Genomic DNA, 20,589 nt, shown 5'->3' with positions numbered 1-20,589 from the left:
AGAGCCCAAACTGACTCTCAGATCAATTAAGCACAAGGAATTCAGGTTCTACTAAAGGACGTTCTCACGGTTGATCGACGTCTGTGTCGATGAATGTGTGTGTGTGTGTGTGTGTGTGTGTGTGTGTGTGTATGTGTGTGTGTGAATCTAATTCGTGTATTCATACTTAAATCTTTCTGGATTGGAGGATCTAATGCGCGTACATATAGGCACCATCTCTGCGTTTGACCCTTTTAGTAGACGATCTTCCAGACGGTTTACTCTCGAACCAGTCCTGAAATATCGCCGCGATCGTTCTTCAGGATTCCAGCAGATTGCCTCGTTTATGGTTCATATCACCCTACAAGACTCGGTTAATTCTTCCCATCCTCTGACGCGCCCTCCATAGCTCTCGATCCTTTCTCTTGGTTCTTGCCTTTCTTTATATATGTTGGATGTATACAGTACATAAAGACTTTGTCACGCCGCCCCGTGATCACATGATTGAGTCCTTTGACCGATGAATCAAACTTGATGCCCATCGTGAAACTTTATCTTTTGGAGTAATCAATTTAATTCTCAATAATTTCAATAAAATTTAAAAATAATAATAAAAAAATAATAACATATTGAATAATATATATTATTATAATCATGATAGCAAGATTTAATTATTTTAATTTAATTATTTTTTATTTTTAAAGAAAGAAAGATCTTGTTTTAAACATTGAGAAATAAAATATTATAGATAAGTAAATAGATTAATCTAGTAAATAAATTAATCCATATTAAATTAATTTATCATATAAATTAAAAGTATAAATTTTTATAGCTTCTTAATTAAAATTATGCAAATGATATTTCAAAATTTATTCTTCGCGATCATTACAAGACAAGTTATCTACTATCGAATGCACAAAAGATATAATAAAATCAAGGAAAGGGCAGATGAGCATCTTGATTTAATGTGATGGCAAACGAATTTGATCGACCTCAATTATTAGTACAGGAAATCGTAATGGGGACAGCCTTTTAAGCACTTTCTTTCAAGAGATAGGATATAATCGGACGCTGATATCGACCCTCAACAAGGGGCAGCCTAATTAACGTCATTTCGAAAAGAGTAGACAACTCGTTTGCTCCATAGTAAATAAACTCGAGTCTGTTCCAATTATCGAAATGGGATACTGAATTAGCAACAAGATCCGTTATCTAATTGTTAGATTATTATCTAGTAATAGTGATAATTAATATACAGCTGATTCTCAATTATTAAATTTTTCGATGTGTACCGATATGCTCAAAAATGATAATTAAGCCTTTTTGGGAAAAATTATATATGCGATAACAATAAAAACTGTATATTTTAACAAGAAAAATCATGATTGACACACATCTAATGCAAAATAAAACGATTTATTGAGTTTGTAAGAGTAAATTATGTCATCCAATGTAATAAAAGGAGAATAATATTCAATTGCTGTGATATTATGTCGCTGTATTTTAACGTAATTTGATACTCGCGTTCGCTCCTCGATGACAGATCGGGATATAATTTTGTGTACACAAAAGGGACTAATTTAAAAAAAAACTTAGGCTGTGTACACTGTGACTCCTGAGAGACAATTAGGACAGCCTACGATACAGGAGAATATCTCACAATGGCTTCCGGCTAATGTACCCGCGTAGATCGGATTACATTACCCTACTATCACGTAGTCAGTATATTACATACTCCGTAAAATGCTAAATAAAGTGATTATTTACTACAATTCTGTGAATTGAGGTTATGCAATTATATATATTCTTCTTATTTTTCTTCTTCTTATTTTATTACAACGATATTAAATACAACGATATGAAATAAAGAAAACATAGGATAACATTGTTTTTTTATTACACATGTTATTAAAATCTTTACTACTATATAATCAACATGATATAATTTATTTACATAGAATTTTTGTACAGCTTAAATAATTTACAAACTTTTGAAGTTTGAAAAAAGTGAAAAGAAAAAAAATTAAAAAAAAATGGCAAAAAGGATTTTACAATTTTTTTCTTTTCAAGTTTATAATCTCGCTTTCTGTTATCTTCATATATATATCTTCATATATATATATATATATATATATATTCTACGCTTATTATCTATGAACATTAAATACCACCTACCAGAATGTGTTAAAATGCCGGCGAGAAGTCGTACTGTTACCTTTTGATTACAATGTTGATGCTATTAGGCTACATCAGTAAAAGAGAGCGAAAAATATGAAGGAAAACGGGAATGCTTAGTTTTGAAAATGGAGATTGTCATATTACAGTTTGTTAATTACATTCTTAACTATTGACTGACTGGCTATTCTTATCAAATTTATCTTTTTTTTTTCTTTTTATAAAATAACATATGCAATCATTAATACAATAATTTTTTATAGAATTATATCGTATTTTATAGTATTATATTTAAGTTTTGTCTAGTACTGTTTATATAAGAAAGAGATATTCATTTCTCAGTCAAATATTTTTTGCAGTAATATTTTTTAAGAGATATTCCATCACATATTGAAAATTTGATTTGATAATATTATTGTAGTTTTTATTAAATCTTGCAAAAGTGTTAAGTATATATGTATACGTGAACGTACATACTCACGCTGCAAACATAAAAATAAATAATTATTTCTGTAACATGAAAATTAATTATATCTTCTTAAAATAACCCCGTTTCTGGCTAGCTCTTTAAATAAACATTTATCCTCTCAGTAGCATTTCACAGAAAAAGCGCATATAAAACAATACGCACGATACGAACCATATCCTTCAAAATTTCTTTCTCGTTTTTATTCCTAAGGAAATGAGAATTCGTTCTCGATTCGTCTGCACTCGCCCGGACGCGGACCTTTAATTGAGCCAATCAACCACGGATTATCCATATTAAGCCTCATCTATCGTTTCGCTGCTTACGCTGATTCTACTCGCGTAATTTCGCGACTGCCAAATAATTCGATCCCCGTCAGATTTAAGTAGAAAGAGGGAAGGAAGCACAAAAACGAATGCAATCGATACCCTCATCCTTAGATAATTATTTCCGGATTAAAATAAAATTTCAAATGAAATACTTTTCTTCCCTATCTCGCATACATGCAAAGATATATCTTTTATATTGCTCTTGCAGTTCTTATAATGATAAGTACATAATATCTCGAGCGGATTTAAAATATAAAATACATACACATATATAATATATATAAAGCACATACACATATATAATATATATATTCATGAACATACACTAAATACATATAAAAATTAATACAAAAGTTATATTGCTTTGATATTTTATTAAGAAAATATTAACAATTGTTTAATTATATAATTGATATGAAAAATAGAAAGATTTTAACAAGAATGTAAGTTATTACAAGTATGATATGTAAGTACACATAATTTTAATTTAACATTTAAATAGCCAAGATAGGCAATTTATAAAGCTTTATAAATTTAATAAAAAACATAGCACATAAATATATTCTTATGGACAGTAAATTGTAATTGTTAAAACATATGTAATTGTACAAGTTAATTGTAAACACTAGACAACTAAGATATCATGTACATAGCCAATTCAACCAATTGACCGTGTTATTTACACCGTGCTTTAACATTATATGGCCACAGTAGTCTACCAGCCCCTTAATCCCACAACAATCTTCAGTGGTCTGTCGATAGGTTACGTCGCTGGCAATAAAACCAAGAACACGATGTGCGGTCCGCCGACGACGATTGGACGATTTACGAACGACCAGTGTCGACCCCATCGGAGAAAGAGAGAGACTCATCGAAAGAGATCTGCCGTGGTCTTTTAGGACGGTGGCCATATAGCTCGAAGGCAAGCCGATTCTCGTGGTCGCAGAAGCATGTTGATGAGTCCAGGAGACGGTTTCGGTTAATCACGCAATTTTCCCGGTTCCTATCAAGCGCAACCCTTCGTGCAAGGAGGTAGAAAGGGGTCCCACTGATGGGTAGAGGGCCGGTCGGTTAAAGAACGAAGCGATGGCGCAGAATGGCGATGGGCAATTGCTCGTAACTCGCTAAAACGCCTCCGCTCCCAACCCCCGTCTACCTACCTGCCCCAAACTGGAGACCGTCGCGACCAGCAAAACCCGTTAAACTCCACCGGCGAAAACCCTCGACAAAACTTGGTCCTCCATTGGGGCGACGATCTTGCTTCCTTCCTTCCTTCCTTCCTCAATGAAAGGGTTGGCCTTTGGCCACGGGAATGGACCGGCTGTCTTGCGAGAAATTAACTCGTTAATATTTAATACAGCCAGTAGTGATTATCATGTTGCTATTTCGACAATTTTGTGAGAAGAAAAGACACATTAAACAAAAATGATCTAGTTTTTAACAGTGATCTCCGCATTCGTGCAACGTCAACATTATTAAAAGTATGATGATAGTCGTGTAAATAAACTAGCTGTTCCGTTATTATCATTTCGTTTCCTTTTAATATTTATTTATATAAATATTATAGTATATACAATTATAAAAAACTGAAATATAAAATAAAATCTTTTAATTTCTTAATATAATGTTAAAAAAGAAAAACTGAAAAGAAACTAAAGTTTAATTTCAATTAAAATAAATTTTGATCAAAAAGATTGATAACACTTTTGATTATACTAAAATTTTATTATTAAATTTTGTTTTTAATAAATAGTAGTTATTAATGTTTCGGCTTGCAATAATTGCAATATTTATAATTCAAAGGAAAACCACGAATTTTACGAATACGTATCAGTAAATAGATGTGAATCAACTATTAACGTGTTCTATAACTTAATCAATCCTGTCGCAAGCATGCAAACATCGTGAGATATATCGAGTTGCGATGTGCAAAAGTATGGCGTTGTACATGCACAAAACGAAAAGAGATGAATCAGAAGAAGGAAAGAGATAGAGATGAGAGTGGAATGGAAAAGGAGGGTTTGGTTGGGTAGTTGGGTACTCGGAAACTCGCAGAGACCCCCTAACGAGCTCTTTTCTTCCCTTCCTATTTATTTCTGTTCCTTATTTAACCAGTCCCCACTAGCTACTCTTCGTCCTTCTTCATTCCTCGTTTCAGCTTCCTCCGGCGAAACACCGAAAGTCCTCTTTCTTCGATGCAACAGCAGTGAATCCACCCTCGAGCGGAGACTGAATTCGAGGACTGTTTGAATAAATAGGAGAAGAGAAAGTATGAAAAAGAATATATATTGTAAATATACATGACAAAATGTCAAATATCTTTGCAATCGAACAAAGGTGATGCGCAAAATTTTAACGAACGATTATTTTTAAAAAATAAACTAAACTAATGTAAACTAATTTTATTTTTTTCCTGTCGGTTCGATTAATGCTTTTGTTTTTTCAAAAAGTATACATTATTTTTTACATATATAGATTTACATACATAAATTTGATATATACATTATATATTTAAACATAATTATATATACAAGTTTAATACATATATAGAAACCTTATGACTTTATCTTTTACATTTACTTTTTATTTCATTTTTAAATTTATTTATTTTTCAACTTATTTTATAACAGACTATATCAAGTGAAATATATAAGCGTAATTAGACATAATCGTAATATTCGTATTAATTTCTGTTGAATTTATTGCGTCATCACGTGATCGCTAATCTTCTAAAATCTTTTTCATATATAGACATCCCTTTTTCTCCCGACGTTCATTAGAAAAATAATCGCAGTTTCATAGAATAAACATAATCCTCGCTCCTTCCCTTTCTCTCGTTAATCCTCGTAGGAACCACCGCAGTCTATTATTAATGATTCTGCTCGCTACTATTCCTCGCGACGTAGGTGAAATAAAAAATGGCGTTCTCGCGACTTTGCTACCCCGATGTCCCCGCAAAGAGTGGCGCGGGGCAAGGGGATGCGACGAGGTGAGGCGAGATGGAAGGAACGACGAGGGTGAGACTGCACGAATAAAAATGCCCCGTTTCTGAGGGGTAGGCGGTGGGTGTGGTGGTCGGAATTGGGTAGCATGTTCCAACGACTTGTGATCTGATCAATAAGCTGGCATAGGGGATTATTTCGCGGCATGACTTTTTTCACTGCGAGTACATATGCAAAAGCAAATTGTAAGTCTGTTTAGTGATATGTGCAGGAAACTTTTTATATCAAAAAACAATAATTATAAATAGCAACTGAAGAAATCAATTTCACGTGATAACAACATTTTTTATATATATATATATATATATATATATATATATATATATAGTGTGTGTGTGTGTGTGTGTGTGTGTGTGTGTGTGTGTGTATGTGTAACATATAAATATATAAATATATTAAATATAAAAAAAGAAAGAAAGAAACATATATCATTATATATCCTGTTTATATATAAAAGGAATGAAGAAAATGTTACAGTATAAGACTGACTTTATAATGATTATAATGATTTAGTAATATTAAATTAAAAACGTTTACGCACTTTTAAAATATTCATCGAGTACTCATGTAAAATGTAAATATCTCTCTCTTTCTGATCCTCTCGCTCAATAATGGAACGATTCATCCATTTGGAGGTGAGGAACCCCAATATCAATCCGACGCCCTCACGAGATAGGAAGAGCGCCCCGGCGTGTTTCAATCGCCGGCGATGCGACTGAAAGAGGCCCCTCGTTTTGCATACGCATGCAATCTCGGCATCTTTTTTTCGGGAGGAGGACGTCGCGCACGTCGAGAAAATGAGACAACGACAAACCGTGCGCGCGCTCGGACGAAATCCCTCAGAACGTGAAGTACTCCAAATCTCTCAGTCCTTGGTTTGTTTGGACGCGCTTGCGACGAATCTCGCATCCTCCTCCTACGCCTCCTCGACCATCTCCCTTTAGCGGCCTCCCGGTCCACCTCATCGGTTAGACAAGGAGTGACGAACGTCGGGCGCCGGATCCGGATGGAGGGACGGAACCGGCGAGCATTATGGGAATTGGATTTAAAAGCACTACACTTCGGCGGTGCCGCGAAACGAAAACATTTATCATTCGCGAGCGCGCCAGATTGTTTGTGTCTCCAGCTTCCGCGCGAATTGCTTCCAACCATCGCCCGCCTGCGAAAATAAACCGAGATCTGGCGAATATTACAGCGATGGCAATTTTCTTATCGTTCCGACGCGCGTTAGCGTTTCGGTCATCAGAATTCCCGTTGATCCTATCATCATTACGAATTCTATCGAGCGCATATTTTCTTGAGAATGTTTTCTAATTTCTTTACAGAATTTGGCAGATAATGAACATTTTCTTTCACAAAGTGAAGAACTTATCACTTAACGATAATTTTATTTTTGTTAGATATATCTGTATTCGTGTTTAAAAAGTATAAAAAAGGTATAAAAAAAGATGAATAATTGTTATATTTACTGATATATTTACTCAATATTCTTAATATCTTATTATTCAAATAAATATACAAACCAGTTATTTTTATATATAAAAAAAAATAATTGTTTCAGAGTATCATATTTAACAACTTTTATTTAAATGACACTAAAATAATACTTTCTAATCAGATATTTAACAAATCAAGGTGATAAATGCAAAAAGACAAAACAATCGCAGAAATGAAAAAAATAAAGAAAAATATTCGTTGGTTTCTGAAGTGGAGAGAAGCAGAAGCTCGAAAAGAGTAGCACATCGATAATTTAGCAAAAGAAAATACCGTATTGTATCTTGCGCGGGGTTATTATTACATCCAAGCCAGCATCACCCATCAAGATGAGGACAGTGAGAAGAGCTGACTGATATAAAAAGGCGATAGAGAAGAAAAGAGAGAAATGAAAAAAAAAGCGTTCTTTGTGCAATGGACAATAATCGTGAGAGAACAGCTCGTTGATTGTGACTCGTTTCACGTTTCGTTGATCATTCTTCGCGACTCCTCGCGACTCCTCTGGTTTTACTCTCGAATTTTCCCATCTCCTTGAAACGGATATACCTTATAAAAAATAATAACGTTCAAAAACAAAAAGCATCGCATTCGAGGTTTATAAATAACGAGACATAATTTAGCATAGAGCTGCAAAATTTTATTGTTTCTGTTAAATAATCTGTATACGGTTTTTTTTTTTTTCATTTTTATATTATTTCCTTTCATCATCATTTCTATAAATAGAATATACAAATAACTTAAATATTAAACAGTAATAACACGAAAACTGTACTACACTTCTTTTTTATCCGCGGGATTGATGATCTTTGCGGGAAGAACTGACGCGCGCGCGAATAAAATTGATCTCGCCGCAGGTGTTTCGTATATCACAAACGTGCACTAATACACTTGGTGGTTCGTACATTGCACATGGAATATTAATGCGGAACCGCAAAGGGATTACGGAGACGAACGAGAGAGGATGGCATCGAAATAAATGTTATACGGGGCAGGGAGGGGCGTTCTTATACCATCGTTATATTAAAATATAGCAATAAGTAAGGTTCACTTGGCCTCCTCTGACTGCCTTCGACATCAGTTTGCCACCCATAATGTTCGCTACCCTCGCCCTCGTAAATCTCCACTGAGTGAAAAACGCCCGCTACGTTGCGTGCATGCCATAAAAAATTACACATCCAGAAAATAACGTCGAATAGACTTTAAAATATAGATTTTATACCAGATCATATATATTGTCATATTATTTTAATAATAATAATTGACAGACATAATATAATTGTAGATTTGATTTTATATATAAATTTTATATCAATTGCTTAAATTGCAATATTCTATAATTCTATATAATAAGTAATGCAAAAAATATTTTTGATTATAAACTGTTTAGAATATTAATTTATAATTTTTTATTATTGTTGGAATAATCTTTTAAACTTTGTGTAAATGTTATGTATGTAATCATTGAGTATGAAATGAAATACGTTGATATACACAGGAAAAGGAACTCAGAGGAGGTTACGGAGAAAATCGGGACGATTGAATGCTACGAGGAAACCTGTTATCTGAGGTCAGGGACTAATTACTTGATTACGTAATTGCCTTCCCACTCCGACAGCAACCCTCCCGCGGTCCGTCGTGGTCGACAAACCCTCGCTGATTCATCCCTAACCGCGTGATCCTAACAATCTTCCCGAAAGCAAAAATCGTCTTTCTTTTATTATTAAATTAGTTCCAAAAAAAAATCTTATATTTTTACGATTTTACGATCTTAGTTTACTTATTATCTTAATAAATAATAAATGTATATTTAAATTTATATTTAATAATATTAAAATAAAAAATATTCATAATTTTATATCATACATATTCGTTCATAATATAAACATCTAAATATATACATCTAATATATAAACTAATATATAACTAACATTGGAGTTATTTTTTTTAAATTTATAGAATCCTTGTATTAATTAATAGTATTTTTTAGTCTATATATTCAAACTTATCAAAAATAAATTCATCATATTTTTGAATTATTTCTTATGAAAATTGTTATATGTTTGTAAGTAATATTGTAATTTTATTTTTGTTATTTACAAATGAAAAATTAAATTAATTTCAATTTCTAGATCAAGAAAACTTTACTGCGCGTTTTAATTTGTTTGTGTAATATCTAAATATAATAATTGTTTTAATAATTTCTCCGGTAATAATATTAATTATTTTAATTATTTAATTTATTGTTTGAGAATTTCTAAATTAATAAGTATAATATATACAAAATTTTTATTCAATTAAAGATTTAACAAAATTTAGAGACACAAATCAAAGGAAAACAATCTTGCGCATTGTTCGACATTTAACTTTCTGTTTCTATAACCATTGATAGCTATATAAACGGCCGTATTTATACATAACCAGCTTTCTATGAGATTTGTCGCAGCGTTGTAGAATTCAGAGGGGGTATGCGGGGGAGGAGTGGCACGAGGACACCATGGTGGTGTGTTGCTCTATCTGACGACGCTCATGGAGCTCGTTAGCGTTGCCCGTAGCAACACCCTTACTTCGTCGACCCGTACTCCCGACCACCAAAGCCACCCCTCGCCTTACAAGAGGCGGAATGGGGTGGGGATGCCGTGAAAGAAGAAAAAATATCATGTCGGGCGCATGCGTTGTCCGCTCGCTGTTCGCCATCGCGTCATGTGTGCGCGATTCGCGACGAGGGTGAGGACGTACGGAGGGAAACAGGGCACAAAGAAAAATTCGGGGGTGTCTGGAGCCGGCAGGAGAGAAAGAGAGAAATAGAACGAAAAAAACGTGCGGGGGTTGAAAGAGGTCTGTATGGCTGTTTAACGAAACGCTTTGAATCGCGCTGCTCTCGCTTACCGAGATTTAAGAATGTATGTCGCGAATCGCCCACATTTTGATAAATTAATTATGAATTCAACGGATTTTCTTTTTCTCTCGCCTTCATTTTTTTCTGTCTTTCTTCTCGAGACTTTTTCTTTTATCTAAAATTACAAGTTATGACCCACAAATTTTTAAGACTTAGAAAAATATTCCGATGTATTTTATTCTATCATAATAAAATTTCTATGACCTATGATTTATTGCTATACAGTTTAAACTTTATTACAGACAAACACTGAATTTTGAAGCGTAACTAGATTTTTATTATTAATTTATGAATTAACTGAATAAAATTTATGAATGACAAGTTATTTTTTTCTATTTCTGACAATTATTCGAATATAACATAAAAAATGAAATATAACAAAATATTGATAACTGTTTGTTAATGATCAAATATCGATTTATACATCAAAATAACTACTTTTTGTTACAAAATATGAACTTTGAAAAATAATTTTTTGTTTAATAATTTGCGTTAAAGTTAACTTGATGACTTTAACGGAATTATAATCATTAAATCATTTTACATCATTATTTGAATTATGATTTGAATCACTTTTATGTGAACTTCTAAAAAAATGTAAGTATATATAATGAAGATTAATTAGGAAGCTATTAATATGTATATTAAAATAAGGAAATAATTTTTTAACAAAATTATGCGTTTTATTGACAGATATTTTAATGAGGAAAGTACATTATCATTTAATCTAATTAAAATGAAACTCGAAGTAATATATGTAGAAACTTTATCTTTTTTTGCTCCTGCTATGAACAATGTCACAATGTTTAATTGGCATTTTGTGTATACTGAATTAAAAATATCGTTACATTTACTATACATTTATATTTACTATGTCTTCCAACCGCGTTGCAGTGCAACCGAAGTGAAATTTAACATCAAACGGAGAATGCGAGCGCGTTCGCAACGCGATGTCGCGAAAGGAAATACGTCACCGTGTGCCTAAATTAAATTTCGACGGCGTCGTATCATCGAGAACGCCTCGTCGAACAAGTATTCTAGTATGATATATATTACCACATACCAATTTTGTACGGTGGCGCGACAGCGACACGAACATTGCGGCGATGACGGAAGAGAAGCATGGGGGCCGGACATTGGAATTAATAACAAAGTAATTCTTTATTGTGCTCAAAGATAGACCGGTGATATTAATAATGGCATTCGTTACTCCTACCGTTGGGGATTTCATTAAAAAGCGTGCGGATCTTGGAGCGAAAAAGAAAGAGTGGCGGGGGTTTATGGAGAGGGGAGGGAGGGTGATGCGACTCAACGAGAAAAAGAGAAAGTGACAGGAGAAAGGTGGAAAGAAGAGACAGAGGGGATAAAAGCAGAGGAGAACGAGAGAAGTGCTGCGTAAGCCCGGGCCAGATCCGCTTAGGGGATGTAATTAAAATCGGAAAAATGTGTTTAATGAATATTCATTTGTGCCTCGATCTGCGATATTAAACGGGCTTGGCTCGCTTCGCATATTGCCATACCGCCCCTTCGTCGGCGGCACGCAGCCGATTAAAGAGAAGTGGCGAGGAGGACAAAGAGAGAATGAGAAAAAGGGCGAGACGAAGGGGGACAATAGACATAGTACGACGATACTAGCGATCGGAAACCGGGCGAACCGGTGTTGCGTGTGCCTTGCTTTAATTTTATTTCGCCTCTTTTTTATGACAATATTTCTTTGCGTCGGTTTAGAATCTATCGGGTGGCCGGCGAAATATGGCGTGCGGCCGGATGCGTCGCGACGCGATAAAAATTCGCGGGGGCTTGAAAAATGACCCGCGCCAGCCAGCACGTCGGAAGTTCGAAACCACAACGAGGCTCTCCGGTACATTTATCGGCGAAATTATAACAGAATTATTGGCGCGATTACGAAAAGGTCCGGGGCGGTTTGCCTTTGTCGGTTACGAGATAACTCCCGGATAAAATAAGATAATGAAAGATACATCGTTGTTGTACATCTATAATTCATCTATAATTCACGTTACATGTTATAAGAAAATTGGAAACGTTCAACATATATATAATGTTATTTGCTAATATATTTTTAGAGAATTCGTACAAAAGCTGTAAATGATGCGACATAATGGTACAATTTTGTACTTTAATAAGATGTGCAATTATGTCAAAAATGTAAAAATGTTGAGATTTACGAATTAATTATAAAATTAAATATTTTCTTACAATAGTATCCTATAAATTATATCATTAGTAAAAAAGACATTAATCGTAATATACGATAAATTCATCAAATAGAATAGGTTGCTGTGTGGGAACAATTAAATTATCTGTACAATATTAGACACGAAATTATACGAATCAATGGTATTACGCACTGTGGCGTACAGTTAATTAAAAAATTTCAAACCGGCGCTAGAGAACCGTTCTTATGTTCCAATCTTCGGTTCGGCACCATCGAAACTCTCAGGGATGGTATTCCAACCTCCTCTCGGATTCCGGCCGTATCCTCGATTTTTCTCGCGACAACGAGGTCATGCGAAAGCACCTCACGTAGAAAATCCACTGCTTGCTCGCCTTCACGTGCCACCATCACCGACCATCACTCCCCCGCACCACCATCCATCCGCCATCCCCTTTCTACCCTTTTTCCTCGCGACGTTTCATTTCCAGCGGGGGCGCACGATTTCGGGCGCATAAATCGCCACGAGCCAGGAACAGAAAACACCCGCCTTCCTCCACTTTTCTTCTTGTTCTTCTTCCTCTCTTAGCTCTTCGTCTTCTTCGAGGGTCGCGTCCGTTAGCCCCGCGCCGCGTCTCTGTGTCCCGCTTTTCTCGCCTAGAGGGTACTAGAGCCGGAGGTGGATGAAAGTTTCGAACGAATTTGCATGTCGCTCTTCTAACGATTTCCTCCTTCGAGAAGAGAGCTCCGGCTTCATCTCGTTTATCGATAAAAGAAATGACGTTGAATAACATCTCCTCTTCGTTACCGTGCGAGATACTTTCAATAGTGCCGATCGCAGATTTGCAATGTGACAGATTATTACAGACTTATCTTTACTGAAATTCGTTACTTAAATTTCACACACATAGATTCATTCTTGGAAATGTTGACAAAACTTATGAAACGTTCGGTTAAAATAAAATTTTATTTAACACTCAATTTATAGATTATTAAGATTTGATCATTTTGCAAACTTCATTACAACATATTGCTCATGTCTAATTTTGTAAATAAGAATTTTTAAAATATTAATTAAATAAGTATATAATAATGCAATTTTCATAAATCTCTCTATTCCGATTTTTCTAAAAATATTATGGAATGAATACAAAATGTTTCTATTGCTAATATACAAATTTTAAAGCCAGATCCTATCTTTTTTTTTATAACGAAATTAATTTTTGTTCTATTATTCATTTTTTACAATATATATTCTATATATATTTATGTAACTGTATGTTTTTATACGTAAATCCACAAATAAATTCTATTATCATTTGGTCATTGATCATTATCTCATTTCCTAGCAGACAATTTTCTGAAAGCAGCGCCTCGCGCTTCGTTTCTAACAAGGAATCGCACCCGCGGCAAAAAATTCCCCGTATCTCGTTGACACGAGGGACCTCCGCATGGGTACCATTTTGCCCTTCTTTTTTCCCCTTTCCATCGTTGTCCCACCCGCGCTGGCGCGTCCTCTACCCCGTAGATCCCCTCTAGGTGCGTTTATCTTCCATACCCTATTGATCCGTAAGTGATGGTGCTCCGGAAGGTGGAGGGTGACGGTGACGGGGGCGGGTGGATCGGTCCCGGTAACAGGGAAGAGTGGAAGGTGGTTTTCACAAGGGGAGAAACAGGGAGATCGAACTCTTGCGCGCGGATCGCACGATTAGGTCGTCGAGTAGCGAGAGAGAAAGAAAAAAAGAGAAAAAAAAGGAGATGAGAATGCCCTGAAAACCGAGCTCGCGGAATGAAATAATAATATTAAGATGGATAGAGCGGGGCCCCAAGTTCTTCGGTACATGGCGACGAAGGGGAAAGACGTGGCCACGGGACGGGGGAGGAAGACAGGGAGTAATACGGACCGGCGGCGGCTGACAGTGACGCAAGAAGCTTTTTCATCATTTCCAAACCGTCCCAACTTCGCCCTCGGAATAGCTCAGGGCGAATCCATACGCGGCCACCCTCATCTCGCTCTTCCACCCCCGCGATATCCTCGTAGGGGATCTTCTTCTTTCCGTATCCAGGTGGATACGCCGTACACAGAAGTACTATGTATATCGCTCGATATCCAACGCGCATATGAACGAGATTTTTATTCAAATAATTTTACGAAGATGTATAATGTACGAGTAATTATAACTTTTTTAATAGTGAAATTGAAAAAAATGCGTCTATAAGCAATAAAAAATTTGTGTTAAATTTAACATAATACGAATATGTTAAATGATAACACGTATACGAATATTATATAATACGTTAATAATTTAATATTAAATAAATGTACTAAATAAATGTTATAAACTTTTATAACAGTTCATAACATATAATTAAATTATATATATTTTGAATTATATATATTCGATATATTTATCGTATAAAATTAAATTATATTATCTTAACATTTTTTAAGGTTTCTTTTACTAATAACTTTCTATCTTAAATTAATTAAATATAAAATTACAAAAAATAATTCAGTTTTATTAACAGACATGTATTAAATTTATACATAATAGTTTTAGTATAAATTTATACAAAATGTTTAATATAAAATATATTAAACATTTACATAAAATTTTATATTTTTTAATGCATAGAACCCACGTTTTTTACTGCTTAGTTTAAAAAATATATAATTTTGAATGTCAAATTTGATCAAATAAAAGAAATTAAAATTATTATATCATTATTTACGACGTCCTCATAATTAAAAAACTTTTGTACTTAGTTTTATATCAGAAATTATTTTTCACGAAACGCTTTAAAAATTTTCTCTTGAAATTTTATGCAGATAAATAAAATATGCAATATTATCTTTTTAATATGTTTAAAAAAAATTAATTAAAAATATTTTGTGAACTTTATCCAGGATAGAGTGTAGTATAATATTAGTATAATGTATCTATTTATAACATTAACAACTGATAGACTAGACATTATCGAAATATGTCAAACTTTAAACATGCTTAATGCACTTAAAAGATCTACTATGAATAACAGAATATATTATTGTTAGAATATAGTATCAATAATTGTTAATATGTATAAAAATTTTATGAAATGATTTTTTTGTGCACATAATTTTATAATTAATCTATATTCTTATAATAAAAATAATAATTTTTTTAAATTATCGTAATATAGCACTATAAAATTTTACACTTTTATCGCACTTGGCACAACGTAATCTTGATGATTTTTGACAGTTCAACGTATCATGATTTTTCTGTTATCCACTATCGTAACAGTTGTAAAATTTGCAAATTAATAGCACGAGAGCAGAGCGAAAGGACGAGTGGAAACACGGTTCGAACACGCATGCCAAACTGAAAGTACACGAGCAGGTTTGAAAGCGTGAGGCCCCACTGGTCCGTTTCCTCCCCTCGCTTCCTCCTTCTCAGGGCCCGGATTCATGCCCAGTTTTTATCGCGACGCTTTGTTCTAGTTCCACGGCACGACCCCTTACGCATACATCACATCACATTGTGTCGTTTTTTCTTGTCCTGGGGCTAACTCGCGTAATAGGCCCCTTGTGTGATCACCGTCGGAATACGTTTTCTTCAGGACCGTGAGCACAACGTAGAAAGCAACGTTTCGAATTTTCTTACGTGATAACGCAATATTTATTATCATAGCATGTATATTACATATTATGTAATAATTATATATTATTATTAATACATACGATTATTTTTATAAAATTTATAATTTTCTATAAATTTTAACATATAAGAATATAATCAAAAGATTTGAAAATAATGCTGAAATTCAATATCGAAAATCATATTAACTTTCTCTATGTATATATAATTATAAAATTTAATATATAGATATAACCATTGCACATACATATACGCATACACATGCATAGGTATATAGTAATAACAATTAATAAACGTTAGTCGAATTTAATATATAATTTTACAATATAATTATATAATATACGTTTGCATTTTGAAAATCTTTTTTATTTTAATATATATAGATATATATTAAGCAATTAAAAACTCGATAAAAACATTAAGTAGAGGTATGTAAAACTTAGCAGGATACAGATGTTGTTCAGTGACGGTTCTGGCTGGCTTGTTATTTTATTTGCATTTTACTTACTCACGTTCGTGCCCGAGAATTCAAACCGTATACTACGTTTATGAAGGCACGGATGGAAGATGAGACCCTTCTAGCGACAATATTCGGCTCCCTCCGGCCGTCCTTCTTATTTCTTTTTTTTGTGGCACGTATGCGCATACGCGCGAGAATTCTTTCTCTCTCATACGGGTCTGATAATTCGTGCGAGGTCACGTCGCCACCGGCCCGACATCCGCGAGAAGATATAAAACCTTCCGATCTCTGTGGTGGCGTACGGGATCCAACGTGCACGATCTTAATTCTCTTTAATAAGAGCCGAAGATGAGTAATTGCACGTCGTGTATTTGCGTACCTTCGTTTGCCTTAGGGAAAGGGAAACGGTGGGATATTTAGCATATTAAAGAGCAGCCACCCGCCGAGCATCGAATGTCGCGGAAACGCTCTCACCTGGAGCGAACTTGAGAAATTGAGATTTAAAACGTGAAGAAGAAATGTTAAATTAGACGATTTGCTAAATTAATAATATATATTATCCGACTTTTTTTTGTTAAAAAAAATGTTTGATGATATTCTCGTAAAAATGACTTAGAATATAGATGAGAGAAAATCTTTTTTTTTTCTCATACTGTCTTTCTGTTTGACAAATAAAAATTGTGATAAAACTAAGTATTTCACAGGGTATAAAAGATCTCACGAGCAACGAGCAAGAGAGAATATAAATATCCGGCCAGGAAGTCGGAGACAAAATACCGTTTCCGCCGTATCGCGAAAGAAAAAAAAAAAAAAAAAAAACGAAAAGAGCGAAGAACTTCCTCCACTCCCTTCCGTCCCGCCAAGTCACGGAGAGCACAAGGATAATTGCATTAATTTATTCCCGATCCGCCACAGAAATTCTAGATCCTCCGAGCTAATTACATTATTAAAGGACTTGGCTGCTACCCCGTACCACCCCATAGGATTACGGTTTCCGATAAAATTCCTGGAGGAGCAAAACGCCCGACCTCCCGCCGTGCACCGTCGCTCCTTGACACTATTAAATCGCGATTTGCACCGGCGAATCACGGCCGGTAGGTAGGTTCATGCCGATGGTAAGTAATATTCAAGAGTTTTTTAAAACTGTTATTACGGCCGCGCGGCCCCTGTCTGGCTCTCGAATCATAATCGACCGCGTACAGAGCGACAAAGGGGAAGTTCGTTAAGCCGTTCGCTCCTCCAGAAACCGCTGATTGTACGCAATTACGAAGCGAGCCGCTGATCGAAGAGCCTATGCCGTTGCACTAATCGTTAATTTGGAGACGAGGACTTCTAACTACTTTATACCCCGATAGACCAATTAAAACTTTTGTCTATTTGGTCGTACAGGATGACGTCGGAAGAGCTTGATAATTTTCCGAACTTGTTAAATGACACAAAAATGTAAGGAAAAAGACAATACATACAAGGCCCTAACATTATCAGTTTTAATTTTAATAACTAACTTTTTGAAGATAATTTTATCTTTTTTTTTTTAAATATATTTTGAGGAACCCCCTTTTTTTATAAAACTTTTACGAAACATTAAATATTTTTATAATTATTTGCAAAGATAAAAATATTATATAAAATGTAGAAATATTTTAATCTGTTTTTATTCAAAAATTTTATCAATTTCTCTGCAAAAATCCTATCCTCTTCTTCTAACCAAAGAAACAAATTGTTTGGCTAAAGATTACAAGAGTATAAAAAAAAAGTATTCGACATCATTAATAAGAAATTGCACGTATAATTTATGTTTGAGATGATGCAAAGAGGAAAAATGTGAAGAAATTTGTTTACTATTCTAGCAATGTTGATAAAGATGTAGATGAGTGATAAACATCTCTATTAACGAAAATGAATTAATCAGACAGCGTGAGACTTTCCACTTCCTATTCCAGCCGATGTCGCAAGTTTCTTTTAAGACAGCTGATGCTGATACAGTAGCAGGGTCGAATTTACATAAGGCCCTATAAAGAGAGAAAGAAGCTAACTTGATTATTTCACCTTCCCAAGAGCAAGTTTTTTCCCTTGCCCCGAGTAATATGCAAGCTTTATAATTAGAAGGGGCTGTTTTCATGTAAATCTGTAATGGTATCTGAAATATGTCTCGCGAATGTATCAGCTGACATATCATATTCCTTTGGTATGTAATTTTTAAATATTTTTAAATATTTTAAATATTCAAATGCAATTCACAGTTGTGCTTTGTATTACCGTACAATGATTTAAAACACCGACAAAATGATTTAAAGAATTTTTTTAATATAAGTATTTTTTTTTTTTTTTTTGAATAATAGATCTTCATTTTATTTATTTTATTTTCTAAGTATTTCTTTAGTAGCATGATAAATTATCATACTTTCTGTTAGTACAACTAATAATTACAAATAATTTGTCTTCTATTCTTAAGACATTCTAAGCCTAATAACAATTTGCTTTTTATTATGGAATAATAATTATTTTTAATCGAGTGGAAGATTACAAGAAAGTAGATGAAAATAAAAAGGGTCGCGCAAAAACGTGATGAGAAAAACGGAGGAAGGGGCGTAACCTGGGAAGAAGAACGGATAGAGCAGGACCGCGTCAGAACGGGCCACCGGAATTTCTAATGGAGTGTGTGAACTTCGACCCGGTTTCGTAACCTAATTAAATCCGGAACACGTATGCAAATTTTTGCGCAGCGTGACGGCGTCGCGTTGAAACCGACCCCCATCGTCTTATTCCCTTTCTCTCTTGTCCGCTGTCGCGCTGCCCCAACGTGTTACAGCACCGCCGATTCTGGCTTCGCACGCACTCGCAATTGTGCCCGAATCCGACCGTTAATTAATTAGAAGTCTCCACGGAGAAGGGTTCGGGAATACCGTTACAAGACCCGGATGTTCGCGCAAACGAGTTAATAATTCACGTCGGAATAAAGCCTTATATAACGCAACCCCTTTCAGAAAGCTTCCAAACGCCATGATCTCTCGAAATCATTATTTAAACATTAATTAAATGTTTATAAAACATACGATAAAACATAATGATTAAAAATAAATATATTTATAGCAGATATATTTATCTAGATCAAAACTAATAAAAAAAAAAGAAAATATATATAACTCATCGTACAACAAATAAAAATTTATAAAATTAAAAATTAAATGTATAGATATTAATACAACACTTTTTTCTAAGTTTATTATATTACGTTATTAAAATAGGTTGAAATTTTATGATTAAAATGAGTTTATCAACAAGTCATGCAAAATATATTAAATTGATTTTTTAAATTTAATTAGCAATTTATATATATATATATATATATATATATATATATGTGTGTGTGTATGTATGTATGTATGTATAAGTTTTCTCTTTTTGTGTTGAGGTACTACCTATCAAAAAGTATTGGCTGTCGAGATTAATACATTTTTGAATGAATCTCGTGCAAGACAAATTGTAGTATAGTAACAAAAAAGATCGACCTGTGCTTGACACGATGTCAATAGTCTTTTCAACTTCTGCCGCGGCACATCGGTAGCAACAGTGCAACCTGCTTGTCCCACAGTGCAGCTGAATGCACTCAGTATCGACAATACATCCGAACCATCGATGGGGATGAATATCTATTGATTGGTGGTATGGGGCAGCCCCTTAGGATCGTTTCTCGATGTAGATGTGTACCTGCTACAGTCCCAAACTCGTCCCGTCCTACCTGCGAGTACGCGCCAAATTATCGCCGATGGCACGTGTCACCGTGACAGGTATCCGCATGACACCAGCAGCGATGGAAGCTTCCAATAATGATCATTAATGATTGCTACCTAACTTGATTAGAAATTTGAGTCTCAAATGTCAATTTAAAGAATTTTTTACTATTATCATCTGATTATTATCATCTGTAATTGCATTAAATCTTTATTAATTGATCATTTATTATTTTAACA

The 20,589-nt window shown here is 34.3% G+C and overlaps 1 protein-coding gene and 1 long non-coding RNA gene across 4 annotated transcripts in view; one reads left to right on the top strand and one right to left on the bottom strand.

Moving 5' to 3' along the window:
* Positions 1-20,589, top strand: part of MESR6 (misexpression suppressor of ras 6) — a 254,116-nt gene that overhangs the window by 225,701 nt on the left and 7,826 nt on the right. The window lies entirely within an intron of this gene.
* Positions 635-13,068, bottom strand: LOC148934754 (uncharacterized). Of its 3 annotated transcripts, none has more exons than XR_016141053.1 (3): positions 12,743-13,068; positions 4,110-5,191; positions 635-3,997 (listed from the first exon to the last, which is right to left on the bottom strand). It is a non-coding gene; the product is annotated as an uncharacterized LOC148934754 (long non-coding RNA). The 3 variants fall into 3 exon arrangements; XR_016141054.1 differs by having other exon boundaries at positions 635-3,952; XR_016141052.1 differs by having other exon boundaries at positions 635-5,191.

This window comes from Pogonomyrmex barbatus, unplaced genomic scaffold (assembly GCF_055798465.1).
Source record: "Pogonomyrmex barbatus isolate J1 unplaced genomic scaffold, ASM5579846v1 scaffold8, whole genome shotgun sequence".
NCBI classification, from domain to species: domain Eukaryota; kingdom Metazoa; phylum Arthropoda; class Insecta; order Hymenoptera; family Formicidae; genus Pogonomyrmex; species Pogonomyrmex barbatus.
The sequence above is the reverse complement of the archived record's forward strand: the minus strand, read 5'-3'. Positions and strand labels throughout refer to the sequence as shown.